At 45.3% G+C, this 9,039-nt stretch overlaps 1 pseudogene; it reads left to right on the plus strand.

Annotated features, from left to right (window-relative positions):
• The first annotated feature begins 340 nt into the window (after positions 1 to 340).
• LOC120918454 lies at positions 341 to 1,449 on the plus strand (annotated as a pseudogene).
• The last annotated feature ends 7,590 nt before the right edge of the window (positions 1,450 to 9,039 follow it).

Below are 9,039 nucleotides of genomic sequence, written 5' to 3' on the forward strand. Positions count from 1 at the left end.
CAACAGCTCCTCTTGCCTTCCCCAACACTTATGTAGAAATGCAGGCCGTAGATTAGAAGCTTGTATTACGTCAGCTGGCAGATCCGCAAGACTACAGCTTTGTTTACAATGGTTCCCCCAAGCCGACTGGGTGCATTACTTAGTAGTATATTCTACTGCCGTTTTGACCATAGTTTTTATTTTATTATAATAAAGCAAAAAATGTAATAAAAAAACAGTGATCTTCATCGTAGCTATCAGCAAACAATACACAGATACTTGGAGATATGACAGAAATTGAACAGATACCTGGGACATGCAGGGAAACGCCCGTTGAGGTCTGTGATTGGGTAATCAGCGCGCTGAGATTTATGGAAACGCTGAGGGAATATAAATAACCAGAGGAGATGTTTGTTAATTATATAAAGTTCTTGGAAACACAGAGGCTAGAAGTATCACAGGCTGAAGATGTGGCATTATTTCTCTGTCCTCAGCTTGTTTCTTCTTCTGGAGAGGGGTCATCAGACTTTCAGGACTGCCCCCTTAAACCAGGAAAATGCTGGCACCTGTACAGACACATGCCACCCTCACGACTGTGCCGAGGTACACGCTCAGGGTTATAAGGAAAATGGCATCTATCTGATATATCCCGCTGGCCCCTTGTTCAGTCCAATGCCAGTGTTTTGTGATATGACCAGTGAAGGGGGTCCTTGGACGGTGATCCAGAAGAGGTTTGATGGAAGCGTCAATTTTTTCCGAGGTTGGGCAGACTATAAGGCTGGTTTTGGGCAAGCCAACGGAGAACACTGGTTGGGCTTGACGAACATTCATCAACTCGCCCGAAATAAGCCGCAACGTCTAAGGATTGACTTGGAAGATTTCGAACGAGACCATCGGTTTGTGCTGTACAGTAACTTTTCCCTCTCGCCATTTGCAATATCTCCCGAAGAGGATGGCTACAGACTCTATGTCGATGGATTTGAAGAGGGGGATCCTGATAAACCTGTAGGAGACTGTTTTTTCGGGTATCTCTGGGGTACCATTCTCTGCGTATGATTATGACAGAGATGCATACGCTGGTAACTGTGCTAAGGCCTACCAAGGAGCTTTCTGGTACACCCAGTGTCACAATGCCAATCTTAATGGGAAATACCTGCATGGCCCCACCAAGCAGTATGCGGCTGGAATAGTATGGTCTCTTTGGAAAGGATACTATTATTCCCTAAAGGGGAGCGAGATGAAGATAGCTCCGGCAGGATCGTACTTAAGTGGCAGCCTAGATGTCTGATATGGCATTCCTATTAGAAGATTATTAGATTCTACAAGTATGTTTTCTTTTATAATGATGATTAAGTGGTAACTAACCATACTCTTTTAAAAATTATTGGAATTAAACGGTCGCTAAAGGAATTTTTTTTTTTAGCTAAATAGCTTCCTTTACCTTACTGCAGTCCTGGTTTCATGTCCTCATTGTTCATTTTTGCTTTGATGTTGCTGTAATTCCTCTCTGTTCTGGACACTTCCTGGTTGTCTGTTTCCTGATCAACACAGTACTGGGAGATTTCTCACTGTGGTGACTAATCAAGGAGGTGTGATTACTGTGGGCCAGATCCACAGAGCAAGTACGCCAGCGTATCTACTGATACGCCGGCGTACTTTCAAATTCTCCGCGTCGTATAGTTGTTTTGAATCCTCAAACAAGATACGATGGCTTCTGGGTTAGATCCGACAGGTGTACGTCTTCGTACGCCTTCGGATCTAAGATGCAATACTTTGGCGTGCGCTGGGTGGCGTTTTCCCGCGTCGGGTATGCAAATTAGCGATTTACGGACGATCACGAACGTACGCGTGGCCGTCGCATTTTTAACGTCGTCTGTAGTCGGCTTTTTCCGGCGTATAGTTAAAGCTGTATTTTGCGGCGTATAGATAGAATTGCCATGTTAAGTATGGCCGTCGTTCCCGCGTCGAAATTTGAATTTTTTTTTTTGCGTAAGTCGTCCATGATAGGGATGGACGTAACTCACGTCTAAGTTCAAAAAATGACGTTGTTGCGACGTCATTTTCGCGCAAAGCACGGCGGGAAATTTCGAAATGGAGCATGCGCAGTTCATTCGGCGCGGAGACGCGCTTCATTTAAATGAAACCCGCCCCCAACCCGGCCCAATTTGAAATCCGCCGCCAGAAATACACTACGCCGCCGTAACTTACGGCGCTGAACTCGCTGAGGATTAGAAAATGCGGCCAGGTAAGGTACGGTGGCGTAGCGTATCTCTGATACGCTGCGCCAAAACTAAATGTATGTGGAGCTGGCCCTGTGTGTCCTAAAACCCCTCAGCACCAATCCAGGTTCGTTTTGCAAAACCTTCACTGCCCTCTATTGGCTCTCTGGCTCTGTACATCAGAGAACCAGGAAACAACAGCAAAAAAACGAAACTAAACTGTAGGTACATTATATGATTGGTTTTTATCTATTTTAATCATTTTTAAAGGAATCGGTTTATTATTATGTCTCTATACCCTGTAAACAGTCATTTCAGCAAAGACATTTTTTTCCTTTAGTGACCCTTTAAATAACGTGTTGTATTACTAGTTGCTTAGATATTAACATTACTTTGTACTCAATGTATGAAAAATAAAATCAAATTTTATTGCAGAAGGAAATTGAATTAGTTATTGTTCTGAAAGTGGAAAATGCACTGGGTTAAAGTCAAAGCAAAACTAAATTTCAGCATCGGATAGAGTGGGGAAGAGTAAACATTTCTGCCTAGTATTTGTTTCTATCTATGACCCCACTGGGGGGATTTTTATTTCTTTTACTCCTGTAACAGGAATTGGGATGTATGATTGTCACCAGAGCAAAAAAAGCACAGACAGCAATAAAACATTGTAAAAAGTTCTACAATGTGTTTTGTTTGTTTGTTGCTCTGGAGAAAATTTCCATCACTTCCTGTCCCAACAGGAAGTCTTCCTAATAAGGAATCCGATGATCGTACAAAGTTACCCTAAGCTATCCAAAAAAAACGATTTGGTTGGAGTCGGGTTTTAATTAGTGGGGTGGATTCAGTAAGCAATTGCGTCTGCGTAACTATGGTTACGCAGCGCAATTGCTTAGTTGCGCTGGCGTATCGACTGCTCCTGATTCAGAAAGGTTGATACGCCGACTGCAGCCTAAGATATGACTGGCATAAGGCTCTTATGCCGTCGTATCGTAGGCTGCATTCTTACGATGGCCGCTAGGTGGCGTTCCCTTAGTGGTCAGCGTAGAGTATGCAAATTGCATACTCACGCCGATTCACAACCCTACGCGCGCCCTGCGTACGCATTTTACGTCGTTTGCATTCGTCGGGTTCCGCGTAAGGCTGATCTTGCTATTAGCAGGGGCAGCCAATGGTAAGTATACCTGTCCGTTCCCCGCGTCGCGATGTTTGAAAAATTACATTGTTTGCGTAAGTGAATCGTGAATGGCACTGGACGCCATTTACGTTCACGTTGAAGCAAATGACGTCCTTGCGACGTCATTTGCCGCAATGCACGTCGGGAACGTTTACCGACGGAGCATGCGCACTACGTTCGGCGCGGGAACGCGCCTAATTTAAATGATCCACGCCCCCTACGGGATCATTTAAATTACGCGCCCTTACGCCGGGCAGTTTTAGGGAGCGCACACGCAAATTACGGAGCTACTGCTTCGTGAATGAAGCATAGCGCATGTAATTTACGGAGGCGCAGCGTAAAAACGGAACGCTGCGCCTTCGTAAGAGGGCGCAAGTCGTACCTGAATCCAGCCCAGTGTGATTATAATCCATGTATGTATGTGTCTATCAATGAATGGTGTGTGTTTAAGAAATCTTTGCCAAACCTTAAGGCCCCTTTCACACCGGTGCCTCCGCTAAGTGGAATCCTTTTGCTCAGCGGGGATCTCTCCACTGATCCCTGCTAAGCAAGTGGATGACAGGTCGGTTCTGCTATGCAGAGCGAACACGGACACAGTCCCACTCTCTTCTATGGGGGAATCGGAGGGAAATGGACCATCCGATGGCATCCAATCCACCGGACGGATGGGGAATAGGACCACTACCACTACCCTATGAATAAGCACTAAAGCTTTTTACCCCGTCTGCTGTGGCATGCTTTTTGTGTGTTTTTTTGATTTTACAATAAAAGCAATTTATTTTTGGAGTGCGGCTATCCAGAACGTTTTTCCTTCATTTTGCATCATTCCATGCATTGCCAGCACCCTTGGCTTGGATCGTGGTGAGGAGACTTTCTGATTAGTATCTTAGAGCGGTGATTCCTCTTTTACCACTACCCTTCTGTTTTCAGCGGACAAGATTGGATCTGTTGGCAGCGGGCGTCAGCGAAAATGTGTCCGATGACATCTGCCGCTCCATAGAAGAAACTGAGGTCCGATCAGATCTGCCTAAAAAAGCTGAAAGGGAGACCGATCGACAGCCTGTATGATAGGGGCCTTAAAGGGGTGTTAAAGGTGATAAAGTTCGTGTTTTTCACCTTAAGCATCCAATGCATTAAGTTGAAAAAACACCTGACAATGACGGTCCCCAGCCCTCCGTTTTACTTACCTGAGCCGTTCACCTGCTGTGCGCATCCTCTTCTCCACGGAGTCTGACCATTGATTGGCTAGATTGGCTCGCGCTGCTGTTAATCACATCCAATGACACGGCGCGCCGCGGGGCGGGGCCGAGTAATACAGTCGGCAGCTATAGGATCATTCAAATGTGGATGATGTGGGCGTGTTTTATTTAAATAACACGTGACCCCGCGCATGCGCCGTTCGTGAAAGAATCCCAGTGCGCATGCTCGAAATTATGCCGCAAATCGTCGATGCTTTAAACGTGAACGTAACTTACGTACAGCCCTATTCGCGAACGACTTACGCAAACGACGTAAAATTTAAAAATTCGATGCGGGAACGACGTCCATACTTAACATAGGATACGCCTCATATAGCAGGGGTAACTTTACACCGAAAAAAGCCTAACGTAAACGACGTAAAAAAATGCGCCGGGCGGACGTACGTTTCTGAATCGGCGTATCTACCTAATTTGCATATCCCTTGCGTAAATATACGGAAGAGCCACCTAGCGGCCAGCGTAAAATTGCAACTAAGAGACGACGGTGTAAAGAGACTTACGCCGGTCGGATCTTAGTCAAATCTATGTGTAACTGATTCTAAGAATCAGGCGCATAGATACGACGCCGCACACTCAGAGATACGACGGCGTATCTGGAGATACGCCGTTGTATCTCATACCTGAATCTACCCCTAAAACTCCATCCCTGTATACATAAAGTTGACCATATACAGCAGGGATCCCCAAACTTTCTAAACAAAGGGCCAGTTTACTGTCCTCCAGACTTTATGGGGGCCAGACTGTGGCCAATGGGAGTAGAAATTATGGGCCAGATTCAGGTAGAAGTGCGGCGGCGTAACGTATCGTAGATACGTTACACCGCCGCAAGTTTTCATCGCAAGTGCCTGATTCACAAAGCACTTGCGATGAAAACTACGCCGGCGGTCTCCGGCGTAAGCCCGCGTGATTCAAAAGGGCGTGTGCCATTTAAATTAGGCGCGCTCCCGCGCCGGACCTACTGCGCATGCTCCCTTTTAAATTACTCGCCGTGCTTTGCGCGACGTGACGTCATTTTTTCGAACGGCGACGTGCGTAGCGTATTTTCGTATTCCCGGACGTCTTACGCAAACGACGTGAATTTTTAAATTTCGACGCGGGAACGATGGCCATACTTTATACAGCAAATACGTGTGCTGTGTAAAGTTAGGGCACCCAAAACGACGACTAACTTTGCGACGGGAAACTAGACTAGCGGCGACGTAGCGAATGCGAAAAACCGTTGTGGATCGCTGTAACTCCTAATTTGCATATCCGACGCTGGTTTACGACGCGAACTCCCCCCAGCGGCGGCCGCGGTACTGCATCCTAAGATCCGACAGTGTAAAACAATTACACCTGTCGGATCTTAGGGATATCTACGCGTAACTGATTCTATGAATCAGTCGCATTGATACTCTGAGAGATACGATTGTTGACATCAATGGGAGACATAATGCTCCCTTCATTGGAGCCAGTAGCAGGAATATTGCCCTATTTTTGGTGTGAGTGGAGGGAAAAGTGCCCCAAGGGCCGGATAAAGGCAAGCAAAGGGCTGCAGTTTGGAGACCCCTGATATACATCTGTGTTAAAGACCTCAAGTTTTGCCAACATTGGACCTGTGCACATTTACATTTCAAAATTGTATTGTGCACCACATGTGGTAATGTAATGCAGTTCTTTTACACTGTTTTAAAATGTTTCTTTTTTTCTTTGATACTGGGATATTCTAGTACTCCTTGAAAAGCACCGGTATTGTAAAAGCTGTGCCCAAAAAGGGCCAGCAGATGGTAACGACTAGTCAGCAGTACTGCCTTCAGGCTCCCTGAAGCTGAAAATGTCCCCATTACTGACTTATCAGGCCTTGTTCCCCACTGTGTCTCTGTGTGGAGGCAGCCATCTTGGTAGGGGAGCAGGGCTTTCCTTCCTCATTTCAGAGCCACCTTTTTTCTGGTGGTTTGATAACTGGTGGTGCTATAATTAAACAGCAGGAGGAGAAACTCAGAAACCACACATCCACCGAATAAATGAAGCAGAATGAGGTCAGGTCCTCAGGAACAGCTTCCTCTCCAGCAAGAACAGTGGGGAACACAGTAGTGTCATCACCAAATCTCACGTCTTATTTTGTGGGACTAATAGTCAGAGACTATAGTGCCTTAGACCAGGGGTCTCCAAACGAGGGGCCAGTTTACTGTCCATCAGACTTTAGGGGGGCTGGACTAGGCTAGCGGGTGTAGAAAATGTCCTGGCTTCCAGTGGGAGTGAACAATTTCTTATCTTTGGTGTCAGTGGGAGAAATAGTATCATATCGTTAATGTCAATGGAAGCAATTTTGCCCCATTGTTGGTGTCAGTGCAAGGAATTCTGCCCCATCATTGGTGTCAATGAAAGGAATTCTGACGCATTGTTGGTGTCAGTGGAAGGAATTCTGCCCCATCGTTGGTGTCAATGAAAGGAATTCTGCCGCATTGTTGGTGACAGTGGAAGGAATTCTGCCCCATTGTTGGTGTCAGTGGAAGGAATAGTGCCCCTTCATTGGTGTCAGTGGGAGGAATAGTGCCCCATTGTTGATGTCAGTGGATGGAATAATGCCCCATTGTTGGTGTCAGTGGATGGAATAGTGTCCCCATTGTTGATGTCAGTGGATAGTGGTGAATAGATCCTCAACACCCGTTTGGACTATCTCTTTGGACTTTCTCTTTGGACCTCTTTTGGAACATTGTTCACATTCTTAATATTTTAGCATTGTTTATTATTTTATCATTATTTTTTATATTGTATCTTTTTTATTGAAATTTGTGAAAATTCTTCAGTGTTTAGCTTGCATAGGCAGGGTTTGATCTAGAATATTTGTTTGCGCTGATTGCATCCCCTTTTTTGGATAGTGCCCCAAGGGCCGAAAAAAGGCAAACAAAGAGCCACACCCCCCCCCCCCCCCCGGGGCGGAAGTTTGAAGACTGCTGCCTTAGACAATCTCATACTGCCGATATGAAGCTATGAGTTTTAAGACACAGGAGGGGAACGGATATTTTTCAAGGGGAATTCAAGGAAAAGGACAAAAACTTTTCGGGATACATCTTAGGCACATTTTCTACATGTTCCCTATATAGTAGGGGTCTCCAAATTTTCTAAACAAAGGTCCAGTTTTCTGTCCTTTAGTGGGGGTCGCACTGGCCAGTGGGAGTAGAAAATGTTCTGGTGTCAGAGAGAGTAAACTATGCCCCATGATTGGTATTAGGGGGAGTAATAGTCCCTCTTCTTTGGTATCAATGGGAGGAACAGTGCGCCATCACTGGTGTCAGTGGGAGAAATAGCACCCCATAGTTGGTGTCAATGGGAGGTATAGTGCCCCATTGTTGGTGTCATTGGCAAGAACTATGACCCACAGTTGCTGACAGTGAAGGGGAATAATGCTCCAATGGCCGGATAAAATCAAGCAAAGGGCTGCACCCGGCACCCAATCCACAGTTTGGAGACCACTGCTATATGGCATAGTAGTCCTCACTTTTTTAAATTCTAGTGATCTTTAACCATACTTATTTTTTCTGTGCATTATTCTTGTTTTTTGCTCCTGATATCTCCATTACTCTGTCAACTCTATGAACTTCAGTGAAGTCCAAATAGCAACCTTTTTTTTTTTTTCATTTTTGATCTGGCTTTAAAGGTAAGCTGACAACGTGATTTGTACAGTATAAAGAGGAAGACCTAAGCCGCCATTCGTTTGCATAATCCAACTGCCTATCATCAGAAAGAAACCCCAAAATCCAAAAACAAAAGAATCAGCCATCTATTTCACTCATTTGTGGCACATGCATATATTTAGCAGCTATGGAACGTTTGCACCATTGTATTTTTCCCATGGAGACAGCCATACTTAATCAAGGCATCTAGAGTTCCCGTGCATTGGCCCTAGATGATTTTCGAAAAGTTTGTGTGACAATGTCATTGGGTTGGGCTTTTTTTCTACCAACCAACTTTTCAGGTACAAGGTCCAGATATTTGCTTTTGCTTAAATTTTCAAATTCCTATTTATCATCTATATCAAGGGTCTCCAAACATTCTAAACAAAGGGCCGGTTTATTGTCCTTCAGACTCTTGGAGGGCCGTACTTTGGCCAGCGGGAGTGGAGATTTTCCTGGCATCATTGTTAGTAAACATCTGGTATTAGGGGGAGGAATAGTGCCCCATTGCTGGTATCATAGGGAGGAATATTGCTCTATTAGTTGTGTCAGTGGGAGAAATGGTGCTCCATTGTTGGTGTCAGATGGCAGAATAGTGTCTCGTATCAGTGGGAGGGATAGTGCCCCAAGGGCCGGATAAAGGCAAGCAAAGGGCCACATCCGGCCCTCGAGCCGTAGTTTGGAGACCACTGATCTATATGCAAAATAAATATTGCATGCTTGCTCAAATCTGATTGGCAGTCCAACATCCA

Source organism: Rana temporaria, chromosome 12, assembly GCF_905171775.1.
Source record: "Rana temporaria chromosome 12, aRanTem1.1, whole genome shotgun sequence".
NCBI classification, from domain to species: domain Eukaryota; kingdom Metazoa; phylum Chordata; class Amphibia; order Anura; family Ranidae; genus Rana; species Rana temporaria.